At 34.6% G+C, this 23,538-nt stretch overlaps 1 protein-coding gene across 1 annotated transcript in view; it reads left to right on the top strand.

Moving 5' to 3' along the window:
• kis (chromodomain helicase DNA binding protein kismet) overlaps positions 1–23,538 on the top strand; it is a 945,984-nt gene that overhangs the window by 787,952 nt on the left and 134,494 nt on the right. The window lies entirely within an intron of this gene.

Raw genomic sequence — 23,538 nt, 5'->3', positions numbered from 1 at the left:
CGCAACAATTCATGGCATGCTATATGACGAATGCATTAATGACACATGACGAGTATTAAATGCATACAATGTAAAGTAGACGCGCATTCGAAGTTGTTCATTATCTGTTGCTAGTTATATGTGCATAATTTTAACGGTGTCTTGTGCTTAAATTTTTGAAATATCTGGATTTTTAATCCTGAAATGAGTGAATCAAGTAAAAGATAACGAACCTATAATTTTAACACTGACTGGGAGGAAACATATTGTTTCGTTAATTTTAAAGATAATTGTGTTTGTTTGTGCAACAGTAGTTGCAATTCCAAAACATGATGTTGAACGTCACTTCCAAACAATGCATGCCACTTTTAATACGAATTATCCACTTAAATCTGAAATAAGAACGAAAAAAATAAATCAACTAAAATCGAACCTGTCTGTCCAACAGTCAGTTTTCACTACACGTGTGGTAACATCTAAAAATGCCACCATTGTTTCTTTAAAAATTTCTAACATGCTCGCATAGAAGAAAAAACCGTTCCACGATGGCGAGTTGTTAAAAGAAGCATTTTTGACTGGTGCGGATTGTTTATTTGAGGGATTTACTAATAAACATGAGATTATGTCAGCAGTACAAGATTTACAATTGTCAAATAACACCGTCACAAGAAGAATACATGTAATTTCAATGGACATAAAAACTCAGTTAAAAGGTGACTTGGAAATATGTAACTGGTTCTCTTTACAATTTCACAAGTCAACAGATGTATCAGACACAGCACAGTTAGCAGTTATGGTGAGAATGGTATTTAGTAACTTCACTGTAAAAGAAGATCTACTGAAAATATTACCCATGAAAGGACGAACAACTTCTTCTTCTCTTCCGTTTAAGACGGGTTGAGTCTTCTCTTGAGCAGGATTTTCCAGTCTTCTCTATTCCTTGCTGTTTGAAAAATTTCCTTATATGTTCTGCATCCTGAGATGTTCTTTATTAATTTCAGCCAGGTAATTCTTGGTTTTCCAGGTCTTCTTTTTTTAGTTGGAAAAGTATTGATTAGGACGTTAGGAAGTCTGTCTGCATCCATGCGTACAGTGTGTCCAAACCAACTCAGTTGTTGTTTTCTAATTTTTTCTATTATTGTCTTTTTATACAATAGTTCTTGTCTGACTGTGATGTTTGTTTTCTTTTCTATCCAACTTGTTCTATTTATTTTTCTTAAGCATTTCATTTCAAATGCCAGCAGTTTTTTCTCCTCTCTTTTTTTAACTATCCATGCTTCTGCTCCATAGATGACTGTTGGTATAATTATTGCTTCATATAATTTGATTTTGGCTTGTTTAGATATCTTGTTTGTTTTCCAGATTTTCTGTAATTTTCCCATGGTGGTCCATCCTATCGCTATTCTGTGTTTGATTGTTTTGAGTTCATCTATTGTTTCTGTTAGTTTTGATCCAAGGTATATGAACTTGTCTACTTGTTCTATTTGTTCTCCGTTTAGGGTGGCTGAGATGGTAGTTTTGTTCCTCCCTATTTTCATCACTTTTGTCTTTTGTATATTTATTGTCATGTCATATGTTTTACAGGTTTCGTTTAGCTTGTTGATCAGCTTTTGTAGTTCATTAGGGGTTCTTGCAAGAAGGACGAGATCATCTGTATATTTGATATTATTTATGTTTAAACCATTGACATTGATTCCAGGCTCATTGTCTATTGCTTTCTTTACAACTTCTTCTAGATATATGTTGAATAGGCATGGAGATAATGGGCATCCTTGCATTACTCCTTTTTGAATCTCTATGGGTTCTGTTGTGAGTGTGTCCTTTTTAATTATTGCATTTGTCTTAGAGTAATATTTTATTAGAAACTGTATTATATATTTGTCTATTGCTTTTTCTAGTAGAATTTTAAGAAGGATTTCTCTGTTGATGTTATCGAAAGCTTGTTTAAAGTCCACAAAACAACAATATAGTTCTTTATGGTCTTCCCAGCTGAGCTCTGCTAGTTGGTGCAATGTGAAAATTTGGTCTATTGTTGAATAGTTTCCTCGGAAACCAGCTTGTTCTATGCCTATCATTTCCTTGTAGGTGTTTTTCGTAGGACGAACAACGGGTGAATATGTTTATAATACATTCAGAATATATGCCAAGTCGACAGATATGCCTTTGCACAAGCTGTCTGCGATAACTACTGATGGGGCACCAGCAATGGTTGGCAATATCAATGGATTTATTGCACTCTGCAAGAAAGATCATTCATTTCTAAACTTTATGTCCTACCAATGTCCTAACAAATTATCCACCAGGAAGCTTTGTGCAGTAAAATACTGCCCTTTGGACGTGTTATGAAAGTTGTTACAAAAATAATCAACTCCATTCGAGCAGCACCAACTTTTCAAGGCTCTATTGCAAGACATTGAAGATAAAGAACCTGATCTCATCCTGCATACTGAAGTACGTTGGCTCAGTAAAGGTAAAGTCCTTACAAGATTTTTAAGCTTAATTAAAGAAATAAAAAAATATCTTCAGGTCAAAAATGAAAATTTTGATGAAGTAAATGACTTTTGCTGGCTGTTGGATTTATGTTTTCTCACAGACATCATGGAAAAATTGAATTCTTTAAATTTGGAGTTGCAAGGAAAAGATAAATATAATGGAAATAGCTGCATGCATTGCAAAGCTTATTCAAGTAAATGCTGAAGAACTGGAGCTAAACATTTTGGATCTTCAGAATGACATTACTCTAAAATTCCATATAACAGATGAAAACTTCTGGAATCTAGTGGATAGAAAAAAGTTTCCATTCTTAAAAAGAGCAGCGTACAAGATAAAATCATTTTTCGGTTCCACATACTTTTGCAAATCATTGTTTTCAACCATGAATATCATAAAATCAAAATACAGATCACGACTCACTGATGAGAATCTTGATGACTGTTTAAAAACTGGAATATAATCATATTCTCCTAATTATGAAGCACTGGCCAATGAAATGCAATGGCAAAAATCACACACTAACTTACATATATATATATTTAAAATTTTATATAATGTAAACTTTTAAGTAATAAAACATTTGATTGTAATGTAAACTTTGTATGTATTCATTTAACAAAAGAATTAAAAAAATTTGCTCGAAAAAATGGATGGTGCCCATTGCCCTACCGGTATTTTAGAATGTGCTCTAGGAAACAAAAAGGTTGGGAACCCCCTGCCTTACAACATCGTATTAGGACAGTCTGAACTGTGAATTTTTTTTTTAATTTGCTCATATTTCAATGAATTCTAACTAGGATGTTAAGATACTTATTGGACACACAAGTCATTACAAACAAGTATATAATGGAAATAAGACTGAAAAACATTAGCACTGAAATCATAATGAGTACTCTTTTGGAGTTAGAAATATCCTTACCTGTTGGACTGAAGACTACAATCTCAAATTTTGTGTAAGTTAATTCAGCCATTGTCAGGCAAGTGTTTCACTGCTACTTTCAGCATACTTTAATAGCTTCTGGGTTCTGATGTTTTCTTCCATCTTTCCATCAGCAATTTTGTGTGTGTGTGTGTGTGAGTGAGAGAGTGTGTGTGTTTTAAGAGTGTTATATTTTTGCATTGGGTGAGGATGTGATTGTGTGTGTGTAAGAGAGAGCAAATAAATGAGAATCTCATGTCGCAGTGATTGGAGATTGATCCTCTAACAAACCTGGCAAGATGTGACAGAACCTAAAGGATGCAGCCAAGGTATTAGAACACACTATCACTCATTCCTGTGTGACAATACATTCAGATCGTACTTGCCCTAACCTTAATGTTAATGGTAAAATATTAGTAATAAAGTGTTTTGCACCTTTTAGCTATTTGTGTTGTGATAAGCCACTAAATCTTCAAAGCAATATCAGCTTGTTCCCTCCCCCTAAATTTCAATATTTTATCTTTAATCTCTCTTGTTCTGTATTTTAAAATTTCTTTTGTTGATAAGTTTGTTGTAACACTAGCAAAGTATTCTTGCAGTATTTTTTTAAACAAATTAGTGGATAGCAGTGTAATCTACTCTTGTATACAATTTTTATTTTTAAATTATTGAATTTCTGAATTCCTAGCATCACAACATGTAGTTGTCCATACTTGTCTGAGAAAACTGAAGACTTAGATTCTGTTTGTCCTATGGTTATTTCAATATAGTACAGCGAATTGATATTGGAAGTTAGTATACTATGTTGTCAATTGTTTTTGTATATATACATGTGGCTCCCACTCACAAAAAGTTTCTATAAACCTATAGTATTTTCATACTGTGGGTGACAAAGGATTTCTTTTAAATTTTTTATTAATTTTTTTTTTTTCATTATATTTTACATAGGCTAGAAACCAAACATGGAACATTTTCAAGCCACTTCAGGCCTCCAATAAGCAAGGCAGTGTTCTCGCACCAGGCAGCAAATTTCATTTCCCATCAGATATGCTACCCATTGGTCAACTACACCAGCAATGTCAGATCAATGTTTATGATGAAAGGATCTGTTTTCCAGAAATAGCACTGGTAATAACCTGCAAATCCAAGCATTTGTCATACATTTTAATTACCCTGCACATACAGAGAGAGAGAGAGAGAGAGACCAGTGGATTCAGGTTTAGATGGAAAACGACAATCCAAACAACACTGTAACTGTTACAGTTTAATCTTGTAATCTCTGTAACTTTTTGTTATAGATAAAGAAACATTTAGTTAGAAACTTATGAGTAAAAAAAAGAGAAAAAGCAGATAGAAACATCTTTTCAGTAAAGGAGTTAACCGCTTCCTGATTTTAATTTGTTTGGTATTTTTAGTATGCTAAAACAGTTGCATTTAGTTGTGGTCTATGTCAATTTGGTATTGAAAATATTAGTAGTACGTTCTTACAACACACAATATCTAAATTGTCTCTTTGTTTTAGTTATTTATGAATTGTAAAACTTTTATATCAATATATTTTTGAAAATTAATTTTACACACAGCGTAATTAAAATAATTCAGCCATGTAGAATAAATATGGATAATGAAGATGTTAAAAATTTTTGAATGACTACTGCCATAACCCTCTTATCACAGTTTTATTTACTTGAATTTTCCATGCATTTCTGTAATAAGCAATAATGTGGTTTTGGACACTTAAGTGGTATGGACATTTGCCATGTAGTGGACAAATAGATGCTATAAGTTACTCTAGAATTTTAGAAGAAAAAAAAACTTTCTTTGAAGATAGACTGCAGTTGATTTCCTTTCCTCAATAATTTACAGTTGGTTGTATTCATTTCTTAATGTTCTATGGAGTTTTAGTAGCATCTTTATAATACAATAAGATTTGCAGATGGCATAGCCTTAATAGCAGAAAATGAAAAAGAACTATAAGAATCACTTGCAGAGATGAATAAACTCCTACAGGAAAGATGAGATGAAAATCAATGAGAAAAAAAAAAAAAAATGAAATGTACCATGGATAGAGAGCAAATCATAAATGTCACGATAGATGGGAAAAGATTAATTAAAGTAATAAGAATTTACCTACCTATGAAGCCTAATAACATCAGATGGGAGAGGTGGAAGAAATATGAGAAGCAAAAAAAAAAAAAAAAAGGAATTTAACAAAAATAGAACACTATTAACATCAAAGAGTGTGTTATTGAGGATAAAGAAGCACTATATTAAAAGCTTTGTATGGTGTGTGTGTCCCTCTGTGGATCAGAGACATTGACTCTCCAAAAAAGAGAGAAATCAAGTCCTCTAGCATTCAAGATGTGGTGGTCTTGGTGCCGAATGCTGAAAATCACATGGACAGAAAAAGTTACAAATAAAGAAGTATTAAGAAAGGCAGAAAAAAAAAGTGACATACTACATACATTAGGAAAAAAGAAGAAATAACATGATAAAAACCTATTAAGACATTCAGACTGAACTACAAAATTAATTGAGTGAAGACCTGGTAGACGAGATCATGATCCCAATACATGAGTGACATAAAAAAATGAAGTTACCAAACAGTCGCACTAACAGCACAAAACAGAATACCACTACAACAGCCCATCTACCCACCAGTCAGTAGATTGAGGAGAGAGAGAGAGAAGAACCCTGGCTGTGAGACATTTGTCTTGTCAATGTAGTGGATAGTGATTAAAGGAGCATTTCTTCTCAGCATGAAAATCTCTAGACTTCAACTGATATTTTATTTCAGGTAGTATTGTTGACATAGTAGTTGATTTGTATTTCTATTGTGATTAACACTGGAGATTATCTTAGCCACTGATGTGTTAGGTTTGACACACAATTACTAAAATGCTACCATAATGACTGCTAATTACAAAAGTTAAATTGTGCATAGAGAGATTAAAAAAATGGTCTGTATGCACACAAAGACCAAAAAAAAATTATATTTCAAAAGATGCACATGTTACTCTGCTAGTACAACATGAAAAATTTACATTATTATAAGTTATTATCAACAGTTTTACTCCAAATTAGTCTTATATGTCAGAATTCCAGTATTATCAAATTTTGATATTTTAAGGATACTTGTGCCATAAAGATTGAATAATATAAGCTCATAAACACAAAAAAGATATTTAATTAGCCAAATATTTCGGTCTGAAAATTGCAGACTATCTTCAGTGGCACTACAAGAACAGTTTTAAACAATACAAGGTGGAATACTAACAATAGATCATTTAAAAATAGAACAAGCCATGTGATGTTATATCACTAAGTATTAAAGGAAATATTATTAAGCAGAGACATGATTGAAATAAAGATATTAATTAATAATATTAAATAACATAAAATTAATATGAATTAATGAGTTATCCTGATTAGATTTTCCCAGATTTTTGATATAGATATACAATCATTCCAATTCAGGTTAGGACGATGGAGTAATGCCTCTACGCTTTCTTTGAATAAACATTCAAATTTATAGAGGGATCTATGTAAGAGGGGAGTTTTTGACCAAAGGATATTGTGGTTAGTTTCAATCCTGTGCTGAGCCAATCCAGATTTTTCAGGTTTGTTGTGATGAACGGAGGATTGATGTTCTTCGATTCTTTTTTCAAGAGAGCGTCGAGTTTGTCCAAAATAGGAGAGATCACAGTTGCAGGGAATTTGATAAACTCCAGGCAGAGACATAGTTGAGCATTTGTCTTTAGGATAAGGAAAATGGGAAGCTAATTTGTTAATAGGTGAATACGTAGCTGTTCACTCATATTTCTTCAGAATTCTTGAGATAGGTTCTGAAATCCTGGAGATGTATGGAATTGGAACTCGACGTATTGAATCTTTGTTGTTTAGTGGTGGATTATAAGAATCGAGAAGATGTTGTGTACTCTTTTCGGAAAAGCCATTGAGTTTCATGTGTTTTTGGATAGTAGAAAGTTCTTGCTGTAGAAAATTAGAAGTAGAACAATTAGTTTTGGCTCTTCTGATTAGACATTTTATGATTCCAATTTATTTTGGATTTATATATGAGTACATCTTGGAAGTTTTTTTTCCCCACTTGGTTAGACTATAATAAATTTAGTTTAATCCTTTATCCAAGTGTAAGCAAACAAAGTTTGCGCCTGAAGTATCTTCAGGACTGGGACAACTCATGGTAAAGGTGGAGACCAAGCTGTCATCACTTTTTTTTTAGTATCTCCCATAATGCAAAGCACATCTCCTTGCAGACATGTATAATGCTATGCATTAAGGGAAGGGTCACTACCCAGACTGGTTTCAACCTTTATTGAGGTCTCGTCAGTGGTAGCCAGACCCAGAGGGGATGATACTAAGGTGGAAGTAATGGAGAAGTCATATTTACCTATACTTGGATAAAGGATTAAACTAAATTTGTTATAGTCTAACCAAGTGGGGGAAAAACTTCCAACATCTTTCTCTAAATCCAGAGTAATCTAATAATAAATAGAGATAACTTTTGGCAACTCGTATAGGTAAATATGACTTCTCCATTACTTCCACCTTAGTATCACCACCTCTGGGTCTGGTACACACAGCTCCGGAACTCGTGTAATGCACGTTCTGTGATTTTGCCATGAACTCAAAATTAGAACAAAGGACAAATGTAAAATTTTGTATGAAACTGGGGACATCTGCCACAGAGACCCGTGAATTACTTCGTAAGGCATATGAAAATGAAGCCATAAACTGAACTCATTGTTTTGATTGGTACTCATATTTTAAGAAGGGCAGAACCACCTTGGAGGACAACAAGAAGCCAGAACGACTGTCTGCCAGCACAACCAACGAAAATGTTGAAACGAATTTGACTGATCATCCATGCAGATCGACACATCACATCTAGGAAGTTGCTGACAGAATTCGGATTTCATATGGAGCAGCTCACTGCATCACTGCCAGGTTCATTTCCCATCTTTTGACTTCTGGCCAGAAGGAGCATTGTGTATGAATGTCTGTCAGAATCTTCATCAAAAGGCTATTGATGAAGATTTCAATGATGATCCTTGAGATGAAGACAACCTTCATCTCAAGGATCATCACAGGGGACGAGACTTGGACCATCTAAAGATTCCTCCTATCATGACGAGAATCGAAGAGACCTTTTCCAATCGAAGGGCATAATGTACCATTGTTCTTCCAACCGTGTTACTGATGCACATGCTACATATGAACATTGGTCCATACTCCTAAAATTGCTTAAATAATTCTCTTATGGTTTCAATTACACACACACACACACACACACACACACACATTTGATGCAACAGATATACTCAGCCATATGACATAATTTTTAAAAAAATTAATCGCTAGAAGCTAAGAGATACCAAAATAAAAATAAAATAAAATAAACATTTATTATTTGAACATACAACTAGTTTCACCTTCTTAGAAGACTTTATCTCATGCATAACACACGCCGTATTTTTTGTCTTATAAGATGCACCATTGTATTGGAAGCCACAATGGTTGTGTTGAATTTTTGGGAAACAAATATTCTTCACATTATAAGATACGAATTATGTATCAAATTTTTCATGTAAATATTGATTTTTTTTTTTTAATTTTCAGTTTTAATTCATGTATTATCCATTTATTAAATAAAAAAAAATTATTCTTAGAAAAAATCTAATATATACACTTGGTCGTCGACTTACGACTGACTTCCGTTCTGGCTGACAGGTCATAAGTCAATTTGGTTGTATGTCGGCCATATATTTATTAACTTCTTACTTCTGGATAACTTGTATTTTACACTCTGAATCAATAGTTTTCCTTGAATACTTAACTGGCGTATCTGTAGATGAAGGCATTTTCGCTAGACAGTTTTTGGGTAGTAAAATGTCTTTCACTGCATCACTGCCAGGTTCATTTCCCATCTTTTGACTTCTGGCCAGAAGGAGCATTGTGTATGAATGTCTGTCAGAATCTTCATCAAAAGGCTATTGATGAAGATTTCAATGATGATCCTTGAGATGAAGACAACCTTCATCTCAAGGATCATCACAGGGGACGAGACTTGGACCATCTAAAGATTCCTCCTATCATGACGAGAATCGAAGAGACCTTTTCCAATCGAAGGGCATAATGTACCATTGTTCTTCCAACCGTGTTACTGATGCACATGCTACATATGAACATTGGTCCATACTCCTAAAATTGCTTAAATAATTCTCTTATGGTTTCAATTACACACACACACACACACATTTGATGCAACAGATATACTCAGCCATATGACATAATTTTTAAAAAAATTAATCGCTAGAAGCTAAGAGATACCAAAATAAAAATAAAATAAAATAAACATTTATTATTTGAACATACAACTAGTTTCACCTTCTTAGAAGACTTTATCTCATGCATAACACACGCCGTATTTTTTGTCTTATAAGATGCACCATTGTATTGGAAGCCACAATGGTTGTGTTGAATTTTTGGGAAACAAATATTCTTCACATTATAAGATACGAATTATGTATCAAATTTTTCATGTAAATATTGATTTTTTTTTTTTTAATTTTCAGTTTTAATTCATGTATTATCCATTTATTAAATAAAAAAAAATTATTCTTAGAAAAAATCTAATATATACACTTGGTCGTCGACTTACGACTGACTTCCGTTCTGGCTGACAGGTCATAAGTCAATTTGGTTGTATGTCGGCCATATATTTATTAACTTCTTACTTCTGGATAACTTGTATTTTACACTCTGAATCAATAGTTTTCCTTGAATACTTAACTGGCGTATCTGTAGATGAAGGCATTTTCGCTAGACAGTTTTTGGGTAGTAAAATGTCTTTCAGTAGTATTTAGTATTTTTAGTATTTCAGTAGAATTTTAATTAATACACCACACACAACAGATGCTTGAAAGCGACTGAGTGTATGTGAGAGAAAATTATCGTACGCGCGTTATTATTATTATTTTGGGCAACTTCAAGGAGTCGACAGACTCATCGAGGGAGGCCCTAACATCATGTCAAGAACAACTATTCGACATTCACACAGTATCTATCATACCTCGCCTTGAACTCATTCACAGTCATAGCACTCACAACAGACTCTGGCAGCTTATTCAACTCATTCACCACTCTAAAAGTAAAAAACCTAGCTCTAACACCCTTGCTAACCACATTCTTGCCCAACTTCCATGTATGGCCCCTAGTCCTCCCACCACCAGTCCTATTCTCAAAAATATCTTCTGAATTAATCTTATAGAAACCCTTCAGTAATTTGAATGTCTCAATCATATCACCCCTTTTCTGCCTATCAAACAATTTCTGCAGCCCACAAATCTTCAACCTGTTCTCATAAGGTTCATTCCATAGACCTGCTATCATCTTGGTCACTCATCTCTGGATCCTCTCCACCTCCTCCCAATCAAGAAGAAACCCTGGTGCCCATATTTGGGCACAGTAGTCTAGATGAGGTCTTATCAAGGCTTGATACAGAGGAACAATAACTTGTTTGTCTCTGCTTAAAGTAATTTTAAGCAACCAGGTAATTTGATGAGCTGATTTAGCCACTTTTGCAATGTGCCCCCTAAACTTCAACTCCCTATCCACCAACATTCCCAAATCCCTGGCCTCATCAATCTCCTGGAGTACGGTTCCACCAATGTGATATACTACTGCTAATCTTTACATCCCAAAATGCATAACCTTACACTTTGCCACATTAAATCGACATCCATTTTCCTTAGCCCAGTCCTCCAAACTATCCAAATCATCTTGCAAAATTTTGACATCCTGTGCACTCACTATTGCTCTACCCAACTTTGCATCATCAGCAAACAAGTGAACACTTCCTCTCAGATCCTTTCCTATATCATTGATGAACAAATTGAAAAGTCGTGGTCCAAGAACTGAACCCTGTGGCACACCACTAGTCACAGGCCATTTTTTGGACTCTACTCTGATATCTCTCCATCAACCACCCTCCTATTGATCTCACCAACCCTATATCCATCCCCATATGCTGCAGTTTAGTGATTAGAATTCCATGTGGTATCCTGTCAAAGGCTTTAGCAAGGTCCAGTAGAATCATGGTAAACCCATTACCCTTATCCAGTTCAGCCGTCACTGTGTTGTAAAACGTGAGCAAGTTACTGAGGCATGATCTACCCTTCACAAAACCATGTTGTCCCCCATACAGTATCCCATTTTCATCTATCCAATCCTGTATTTTTCTCTTGACTAATTTCTCCAAGACCTTGACAACAATTCCTGATATGCTAATCGGTCGGTAATTTACAACAGCAGTCTTGGAACCTCCTTTATGCAGTGGAACTATTTTCTCCTCTTTCCACCCCCTCGGGACTAACACAAACCCGAGACTCAAATTAAACAAAATGGTCAAGGGCACCGACAATTCTTTAGCCGCTTCATGTATGACATGAGCTGGTATACCATCCAATCCCACAGGTGTATTGACATTGAGGTTTTGTAATAGACTACTCACCTCCACTTCATTCACCACAATTCCCATATAATCTATTGGTTCATTCATTCCTGCAATGTCACCACCTGGATGATATATTCTTGCAAAGTGCTCGCTTAGTAATTCAACTATATCAACTGATTCAGTTACCTCCCTACCATCGGCATTCTTTAAAATCATTCTGCCATATACATTTTTTCTTTTACTTGCAACATATTGAAAAAGAAGCTGTTTGGGATTCTCTTTAGCCTGCATGGCTAATGTTCTTCCATAATCCGTTTTTACTTTTCTTACCACACTCGTTACCCTTCTGGCCTGCGCTTTATACCGTTCATGTGACTGCCAGTCACCTTTCTCCTTAAATTCCCTCCATAGTTGTTTCTTTTTTTGCAGCTCAAGCTTAATACGATAGTTATCGTACGATAACTATCGTACCTGTAGCCCCCTGATTTATTATTAATTTATTCATTAATTGTTTTGTTTTGTTTGTGGTCATAAGTGCAGACGTATTATTTATTTATTTTTTTTTTTTTTTTTTTTTTTGTGGTCGTAAGTGCGGACAGTCGTAAGTCGACGACCAGGTGTGTAATCATATAAAGAAATTAATTTTTATAAATTTCATTAATCTTCTTTTCAAATTTTTATTCATCTTCATCTTCACTCTCAAACTTTTCTGAACTTGAGTCTTCTTCAGAAATCGGGCCATCGCTGTCTTTAAATAATAAGTCATCCTCCATAACATCAAGAGAATTACTAATGCCACACTTTTGAAAAGATTTTATAATAATTTTGGGTTTCACTTCATTCTCTTTACCCATTTGCACACCTGTGAAATTGTGGCCTTCTTTCTCCTACCTGTTGGTATTTTCTCAAATTTTGGAGATTGCATCTAATTGAACCATTTTTCCTCTCATAAATCCTTTAAATAGTTTGTTCATTGATACATCTTAAGGTTGAAGTGCAGAGGTGAGTCCTGAGATTAAAGCTATTATTGTGTTCATTTTGCGAAGTCCATTCTTAACAGCTTCAGTTTTATGGCATCTAAACTGATCCTATACTAACAAAGCAGGTTTCTGATGTAAACTGCCAGAACGTTCAGCCTGCACCTGCTTTACCCAAATCTTTACCCTTCCTCATCCATTCATCCTTTTGGATCAATATGAATGTAAACTCCTTTGGGAGGTTTTTCTTTGGGCATTGTTTTTCTTTTAAAAATTAAAAAGGTGGCAATTTTGTTCCATCTGCACAGCATGACAAAACAACAGTATAGTGGGTTTTTTCGTGACCAGAAGTTTTAACAATGATATTTTTTTACCTTTGGCGTCAACGATCTTGTTCGAGTGCACCCAGAGTTATGCACACATCAGTGCATAACTAAAGCACCATGATCACGACCCTGTAAAATCGATATTTCTTTCTGTTGCCGATAATTTTGCTTGTTGAATAAAATCATTTTTGTAGAAACACAGCAACCCAGTCTTCTTTAATTCATTTTCAATGTCCGGCTATTTTGCCGTTTTTCTGCAGAGATTGTGTTTTTTAGAATTTGCTTCTATTGCTGCTCTGGTTTCCTCCAAGTTCATACGATTTTTTCTGTAGGTGGAAGCCCAAAGTGCTGCCCTATTGTTTTTTTTTTTTTTTTTGCATACTCAATCACACTTCACTTAAACGCAATTGTATAGTTATATCTGTGCTTCGTAGAATCCATGGGTTATAAAAAAATTTAAATATAATAATGTATTGATTACTAGTTTAAATGTGTGATTGTTAAGGACCGTGCAACTATTCTAACTGATCACGCATTACTGACGCACTATAACTGCACATACATAAAAATCACATAGATATGTAAGATGCACCTGTTTATAAGACACATTTGGCTTATAGGACGGATCCTAATTTTCAGATAAATTTTAGATACAAAAAAGTGCATCTTATAAGGCAAGAAATATGTTGTGTGTGTGTGTGTATACACACACACACACACACACACACACACACACACGCACGTACACACATATGAGAACAATAGCTACAAATTAATTTGCAAATGTATTGCTGATATTTGAAGGCATTTTGGATGCCATAGTATTATTGGGCACATTCACGTGGGCATGATCTTGTGTATGCCAAAGCTGAAGAGTGACAATCAGTTTATTCTTACAACTTTTCAGAAAAATGGTTTTCCTAAACAGACTGTTCGTAAGGTATTATTTAATCCACCTGCTCACTATACTAAAGATAGTACTGGTGTAAAGGGCTTTATATCTCTATCATATATCAGCTCCATTTCACCAAAGTTAACTCCATTCCTTTCTCAATACACCTAAACTGCCTAAAGTATCCAGGATTTTATCGTCTTGTCATATGGTGTGGTTGGTCAGATGGAGAAATCCATTGAGTTGCATATGGAAGAACATGTGAGAGGCATCATGTATTTCAGAACTAAATCCAGCCCACTATTTGATCATATTCTTAATTCTACTCGCCCTAATGAAGATTCTGTCACTCATCTAGTGATCTGGAACAAATCAGAAAATATTTTTAGATGCTATAATGAGCTAGAAAAAAGAATTATGCAATCAACAGAAATTGTTCTCAATACAGTTCATCTTAATACTAACTTTAGCTATAACCTATCTGATTGCCATTCTTCAACTATCCATGAGATCTGGATAAATGAGATCATTCATTGTCATATGAATGATCTCATGTATCCAGCTTTGGCATACATGAGATCATTCCCACATGAACATGCCCAACAATATTATGGCATTTAGAATGCCTTCAAATATGAGCAACATGTTTGAAAGTTAATTTATAGCTGTTGTTATCTTGTAGTGTGTGTATGTGTGTTTCATATAATGCACCCGATAAAGTCTTCTTAGAAGATGAAACTAGTTGTGCTTTGAAATGATAAATAGTTCTCTGGGGTTCTAGTCATTAAATTTCTTTAATACACATACACACACAATATGAATTACATACGAGGGTGGTCTGAAAGGTTCTCAGCCTCGACCATAGATGGCAACACTATCGGCAAGGTTTTTTTTTCTAAGTCGGTACATCATTCATATGCATCCATATGAAATTGCAAATCATTCTATCAAGTAGTTTGTTTTATACAGTTATCTGAAGCAAAATTGTTGTCTTTATCCCTTGAAATGGATAAATTTGAGTATGAAATTCTTTGTTAAGGAACGGTTAATGCCAAGAGAAATTCATTCGTAGTTCATAAAAGTTTATAGGCACTCTTCTCCTTCGTTTTCAACAATTAAGAAATGGGCTGCCGAGTTTAAATGTGGCTGTACCAGCCTTGAAGATGATCCACGTGAAAGATGTCCAAACAGTGTAACAACACCAGAAATCATTGATCAAGTGCATAATATGGTATTGGATGACCAGTGAGTCAAAGTGCGTGAAATTGCTAAGACTATAGGCATTTCAAAAGAACGTGTAGGATATATTTTGCATGAAGAATTGCATACGAAAAAGCTTTGTGCAAGATGGTGCCGTGCTTGCTCACAGCAGATCAAAAACACACTCGCACGAAAATCTCTGAACAGTGCTTGGAGCGTTCTAACAAGAATAAAACTGATTTTGTGAGTCAATTTATTACAATGGATGAGACTTGGATTCACCATTACACACCAGAATCCAAACAGCAGTCAAATCAGTAGACAGAAGTCGGTTGTTCAGCACCAAAGAAGACAAAGTCGCTTCCATCAGCAGGAAAGGTCATGACATCAGTGTTTTGGGATGCTAAAAGCATCCCAAAAGACCTGGTTTGCAGAAGAAAAAAAAATCATCTTTCATCAGGACAGTGCACCTGCCCACAAAAGTGTTTTGGCAATGGGAAAATTAAGGGATTTGCACTGTGAATTGTTGGAACATCTAACCTATTCTCCAGATTTGTCTCCTTCTGATTTCTATCTCTTCCCAAAACTAAAACTATTCCTTGCTGGTCAGCGTTTTTCCTCGAATCATGATTGCAGCTGTAGAGGGATATTTACTGAGAACCACTACACGGACGAGGTAATGGTGCTGGAGCATCGCTGGAATAAATGTATTATGTTGAAAAATAATTTTGAAATTATAAATTTGTCTTTTTCATTGATTGGCCAGGAACTTTTCAGACCACCCTCGTATGTATAAAAAAGAGTATACAAAAAAGCATATGGCTAACTTATTATGTCTGTACACAAATCCTAGGAGTATCAGAAACAAAGAAGTAAAGTTGTTTGCCCTGGTCAATATATTGGGACCTCAGATTGTAGGCATTAGTGACACATGGCTATCACACACAAACCTATGAACTGGTATTGAGTGTAAAGGGTACAGTATTTTTGCGAAGGATAGACAGCATAGCAGAGGAGGAGAGGATGCTCCTAATGAAAATCGATGACTTTAATCCATTTAGCATTGAGACCTATAACTATGCTAGTAACAGTTTTTCACGTGGCTGTAAGTTTGTATCCTTCTAGTGTGAGGTGGAGTTGAACAAAATGAAATACATATTGGGGTGTTGTTACAGACCTAATGGGTCAGTTGCTAGTGACAAAGAAATATGTTTCCAAATAAAGATAATGGTTGAGGAATGAGTAATCATTATGGGGGGGGGGGGATTTGATTATCCGAACATTAATTAGGCAGCAATAAAATATCATAACAAAAATGAAATTAAACTGATTTTACTGAGCTGTTGCAAGACAACTTAATCAAGAAGCATGTGAGAGGTCAAAGAGTGTTAGATTTGATTATAGTGTCAGAGGGGGGTTTCAGTTAAAGACTTAATGAATCTGCCTCCAGTTGGCGACAGTGATCTTGCAGTACTCACTTGGATAGTCGCTAAGTTTATGAATGATCCATAAGACTGCATGCTGAACTACAAAGCAAGGAATTATGACTAACTGAGGAGTATTCTGGGTTCTGAGCCATGGTGTTTATTTTTGAATGGGAAGGATATTGACTGCATGGGAAGGGTTTAAAAAAGTATTAACACCTAACAGTATTAACAATGCCAAACACACTATTTTATAAAAAAAGATGTTTATTAACTGGCTTATATTTCACTGAATTTCAAACCAGTATCTTCAGAGCACTGAGAAGCATGTTGTAGTTTACACCTGACATTGAATAAGTGAAATGTTTCAAATTGTAACAGACAAAGGATTTAAAATTTCACACCCTCTTCAAATTCCACAGGAGTGGAAAGAATGTGTGGTAATCCCATTGCACAAGAGTGGTTCAAAGGCTGATGTATTCATCTAACCTATCAGTATCTCTGGAGTGGTGGTGAAGATTTTAGAACAGTTGGGTAGGGCTCACATTCAGAAATGGGTTGACAGAGATCTCTACTTCGCAATGAACAGCACAGATTTATTAAGGGGCGGTCATGTTGTAGCAACTTGCTCTCATTCTATAATAATATTACCACTGAATTAAACAACGGGAATGGATACACCATGATAATTTTAGATTTTACTAGCGCTTTTGACAGAATACAGCATGGAAGACTGTTGCATAAATTGGAGAATATGGGATTGGATTCTAAACTGTTAAAAGATAAGAGGATAGCTGACTGACAGATATCAAAAAGTGGTATATAGTGGATTGAATCTGCAAGATTCAAGATAACCAGTGGCGTGCCTGAAGGATCAGTCCTTAGTCCATTGTTATTCAATCTGTACATTAATGACATTGGAAAGGATTTTGACGTGCAACATACAGCTATTTGCTGATGATGCAAAGATAGGCACGGTAATCAGGAGTGTTGCTGTTATGCAGTACTTGCAAGGATTTGAATAGGCTGAAATTGTATGCATGGAAAAATGACTGTCAATTCAACGTTAGTAAACGAAGTCATGCACTTCAGCATGATTAGATATCCAATGTCATATTATACTGGTGGGATTATGTTTGAAGAAACTGATCTTGGAGTTTTAGTATATAGGAAATTGAAGTTCAAGACCTGCATAGCAAAGCTTGTTTCTGTGATGATTCTGATACAGTGGAGAGAGAGAGAGATAATGCAAAGGAGATTGATAAAAATATTAGGATTGTGGAATACTGATGATGAAGACAGATTGAGAATTTGTAGACTGCAGACACTAGTAAACAGGAGAACGAGGGGGTGATATGGTTGAGACTTAAACTTCTGAATGGGTCATACAGGATTTCAGTTGAGGGAATGAAGTTTTAAATTTGTTTTACTTACATTTAATGAATTCTTTGTAGAATTTGATTTACTTGCATCTGAATGCTTTCTGTTTTTTGGATTACAGAATGAGAATATTATGCCTCAAGAAGTGTATAACAAAAATGCAAGTTATGTTTTCTGTAGAACATTTGTTAAGCAGACTGAAGTTTATTCTTAAGTATTTGAAATTTATCCTTCTAAACAAATCTGTTCACCTGATGTTTTTTTTTAACCCATACTTGTTTTATAATTTCATTTAGCACCTTCTAAATCATCTGACCATATGGGGTATTTCAGTTATCCTAACAGTTGCATATGAAATGGTTTCCACAAATTATTATTCTATGAGCTTTTTTTTTTATCAGCTGAACATGCTACAGCTGCATGTATGCAGGTTTCTTTACTTTCCTGCAGTTCTTTACTATCAGTATTGGGATCACATATGAGCCTTCAGAACAATAAATCTAAGTTTGCAGTGTTTCTGGAACCAATTCATTCTATATATCCTTTGTTATTCCTCTTTGAATCATCCTGCAAGCTCTCTACATTGCCTTTATTAACTATTATAAAATCACTACCAATTTTGTGTCATTTGCAAACGGTATTTTCCTTTTACGTCGTTTCCTGTATGATTTATGTATGAAATTTAACAACAGGTCCAACCACAGAGCAGTGTGAAATGCCACTAATCAATCACCTCCTTTTTTTTTTATTTTCCTGGATTCTGATCTTGCTCCTACATATACTAGTCTATGGTATCTGACCACCAGCCACTTTTATATCAGTAATGTCTCATTCTACCAGATCTCAAGGATGCTCAATAGGATTGAGATCTAGTGACAAGAAATGGGGGATATTCTTTAAGATAAAGTTGCTATTTTTCTCTAGCTCTTCCTGTGTGATATTGTAAGTTTTCCTACTGGATGTAATCCTTCATCTAAACTAGTGGTTGATATTGACCCCCAGGGGTCAATAGAAAAATATAAGACATCATTGTACGGGTAATATTTAATTCAGTTAACTTGGATTACCTCCATCCTGAATGACAATACAATTAAGAGTGAATCGTGGGAACACTGACATGAATAGGACCTGTAAGATGGAGCAAGGTCATGAAAATAGTTACGGAGGCCAATCAAGTAGGCCAAAATGACGTGTTTACCAATAAACGGATGTCGGTGGTTCTCGCCCAGCCGGCACGGTGGGAGCAAGATTGCACCACGTGCGCAGTTACTTATTTTCTTATACTTACACATATTCGATCCCAGTCTCATTTTTGCGCATTGAAATACAAGTGAGCGTTAATGTTCTAAAATTCATCCACATACATATTATAATTCAATCGTTATTCATTCACGAACCTAAACTTCTCTATGTTGAAGAGTTGAGCAGGGCTGGTAGTTTTGTACATCCTATTGAAATACGTGAGTAGGTATATTATTTAGACATTACTTTTGCTTACTGACTTCAATTTTAATTATTTTGTTACAACCCCAGTAACCACAATGGCAGATTCTAAAAAAAAATGCAGACAATATTCATTAGAATATTTGAAGCTTGGATTTATTGCTTCATTAAGAAACGAAATGAGGCCTATGTGTCTTCTTTGTGAAAAAACGTTTAATAAAGATGCAATGAAACCAGCAAAAATGAAAGATCATCTTCAAAGACTTCATCCCGATAAGAAAGATAAAGATCTTGACTTTTTTAAAGAACTGAAAGAGAAAACACACATCAACCAACTATAAAATCATTTATGAAAGCACCTGCCAAAGCTGACAATAAACAAGGATTAACAGCCTCCTACAATATTTCTTTTAATATAGCAAAAAAAGGAAAACCGTATACAATTGCGGAGGACATTGTTATACCCGCAATCAAAGAAGTAATTGAAACCATAATGAAAAAAGATTCTAGTCCTGTTTTAAAATGCTTACCATTGAGTGTGAATACCGTGAAAAGACGTATTGGTGAAATGGCTGAAGATGTAGAAAAAACTGTAGTATCAGAACTCAATAATAGTAAGTTCTCCATCTAACTTGATGAATCTACATTCGATAGTTCTTCTATTCTTATGGCTTATGTAAGATGTTATAGTAAAACCAGACATCAAATTATCGACGAATTTTTATTTGCAAAATATCTTGAAAGTGATGGAACGGGGTTGACAATTTTTCAGCGATTGGAGGAATATTTAAATAAGTATGATATTCCATTTACTAATATAACAGCAGTAGCCACAGATGGTGCATCTGCAATGGTGGGCCGTTATCGAGGTTTCGCTGCCTTTCTGAAAGAAAATGTTCAAAGTGTGCATACTATTCACTGTGTGTTGCACCGAAACCATTTGGTGGCAAAAACTCTCGGTGACGAACTGCATGATACTCTAAGAGTGTGTATTAAATCTGTTAATCAAATTAGAGCTCATCCTCTTAAATCTCGATTGTTTGCCAAACTTTGTGAGAAAAATGATGAAGTATCAAACCAATTACTCTTGCATACTGAAGTAAGATGGTTGTCTAGAAGTGCAAGTCTACAAAGATTTGTCGAGTTGTTCGACTCAACCCTAGAGTTTCTTACAGATGTTAATTTGTTTTTGAGTGAAACTGAAGAGAAATAAGAATCATATTTTCTACTTGGCAGACTTATTGTCAAAATTTAATGATGTACAGATCTGTCTACAAGGTAAAGATGTCACGATTATTCAAGCTTGGACAATTCTTTTAGGCTTCCAAGCTAAATTAGCCTTATTTAAATCATCATTGTTATGAAAAGATTTTCAGTACTTTTCAAATCTACAGCAATTGGAAGTAAAAGATGAAGACTTAGAAATATACACAAAACATCTTCAAAATTTCAGCAATGATTTTAAATTGCGCCTTTGCAGATTTTGAAAACATGCACATTCCAGATTGGGTTATCATGCCATTTTCTGAAGATACTGAAAATGTAATTTACAAGATGAACTTATTTGAATTGTCAGTTGATCTTGAAGCTAAGACACTTTTTAAAAATAGGACTTTAAGTTACTTTTGGATGAATATAAATGTTGTAGAAAAATATCCAAAACTTTCTGAAGTGGTACTCCTCTTTTTGCTTGCATTTCCAAGCTCGTACATGGTTGAAGCTGGTTTCAGCCATGTTAATTCCATTTTAACAAAACAAAAAAATAAGCTAGATATAGAATTCCGTGGCGATTTAAGGCTGAAACTTACTAATTTTGAACCCAACATTGCTAATCTTGTCAAGAGTCACGAAACACACCCTTCACATTGACAACATTAGTAAATTGTATACTAAGTTAAAAGTCTTATTTTCATATATATATATATATATATATATATATATATATATATATATATATATAAGGAAGATTGTATTATTGTTAATTTGTTATCTAAATTAGATTTTATATTTTATATATTATTTATTCCCCCCCCCTATCAAATATGTAATGTTAAGAAGGATGTCAAAAACGTATCCCTGTGACGTTAAGCCAATATAATAATATATACTATATTTTACATATACAGTAAACACTGTAACTATAAAATAAACAATCTAAAAACTCACATAAGCGTCTTTTTTGCTTGTCCTATTATAATTATGTAATAGTAAAATGGAGGGGGTCGATAAAAAGTCAAGAAACTCTTGAAGGGGTCGACGGTCAAAGAAGTTTGGCGACCCCTGATCTAAACCTTAAAATACTGTTCTTACATTTCAGATGATACCTCAAAAACTCCCTAAAAGTGCATGGCCCTATCAATAAAAAAAAAAAGCAGTTTAGTAAGTAGATGACTCAACCTTCACAAGTTCACTCCAGTCACTTACTCATTTCCTCTAAGTTTGTAAAAACATAGCAGCTGCTGGTTACCCATCCTTGCAGATCCAGCCTCCAACTACTGAAGCAACTTGTCATCTGCTTTCATTCTAAGAACCCTGTAGACTAACTATAGCTTTATTGTAGAATAAAACGTAGATAGAATATTTTTTTTAAAATAACGAAACCTGTGGTGCGATCAAAATTAAAAGAAACACGTATTAACCACAGTGAAAATTATTTAATTGTAAATAATTATCCTAAGTATATACAATAATATTGAATATACTTAGGATGAAATATTTACAATTAAATAATTTTCACTGTGGTTAATATGTATTTCTTTTAAGTAGACAGAATATATGTGGGTAGGTGTGTTCATGTCGATTACAATAAATTAAAGATACCAAGAAATTATATACTTGGTTTAATCCTTTATCCAAGTGTAAACAAACAAGTTTGTGTCTGAACTATTTTCAGGACTGGGACAACTTGTATATAAAAAAAAAGCTCATGACTTCACATTACTTGCCTTAGTATCCCATAATGCAATTCACATCTCCTTGCAGACATGTATAATGCTATGTATTATGCGAAGGGCCACTACCCAGACTGGTTTTGACCTTTATTGAGGTCTCATCAGTGGGAGCCAGACCTCAAAGGTGATACTAAGATTGAAGTAAGGCTACTTCTTACTGAAGCAAATTGATTACAAGCACAGTGTATATTTGTATGAGTTGGAATACTTATTCAGAAAATTAAGATCAGGTAGGTCCTCTGTGTATAACACCTGTTTGTGCTGGCAGAGACATTTCATTGATGGCAATGGCCCATTTCATGCAGGGAAACAGTGTTCCCAAATAAAGGGATGTTCTCTTCCTCCTTTTTGTGTACTTTCCATATTGCCCATTTCATGCAGGGAAACAGTGTTCCCAAATAAAGGGATGTTCTCTTCCTCCTTTTTTGTGTACTTTCCATATTTGGGAAGAATCTCCAAATTCAGTTCTAAAAAAAGCTTCAAATGATGTACTAGTAGAAATAGCATCACAAAACGTCAATAGTAACTCCTTTGTGCAAAATCAGTTGCATAAATACTTTTTTTTATTAGTCAAAGATGTACTGTGGGCAACCAATACTGTCTGCACATTGTGTGTTATACTTCTTAAAACCATTGACTAACAAAAACATCCATTACAGGCTCTGGCAACTTATTCTATTCATTCACTACCTCCAGCAATAAATCTATCCTCACACCCTTTCTATCTATCCTTTGTTATTCCTCTTTGAATCATCTTACAAACTCTTTACATTGCCTTTATTAACTATTATAAAATCACTACCAATTTTGTCATTTGCAAACAGTATTTACCTTTTATGTCATTTCCTGTATGATTTATGTATGAAATTTAACAACAGTGGTCCAAGCACAGAGCAATGTGGAATGCCACTGATCAATCACCTCCTTTTTTTTTTTTTTTCCTGGATTCTGCCCTTGCTCCTACATATACTCGTCTATGGTATATGGCCACCAGCCACTTTTGTATCAGTATCATATGGATATTGATGCAAGGGTATATGGTAGAAATGGAGGGAAATGTATATGGAAGAAAAACAAA

This window comes from Typopeltis vanoorti, chromosome 18 (assembly GCF_054136105.1).
Source record: "Typopeltis vanoorti isolate ZY-2024b chromosome 18, IOZ_Tvanoo_1.0, whole genome shotgun sequence".
Classification (NCBI taxonomy): Eukaryota; Metazoa; Arthropoda; class Arachnida; order Uropygi; family Thelyphonidae; genus Typopeltis; species Typopeltis vanoorti.
This window is presented reverse-complemented; position numbering and strand designations above follow the sequence as displayed.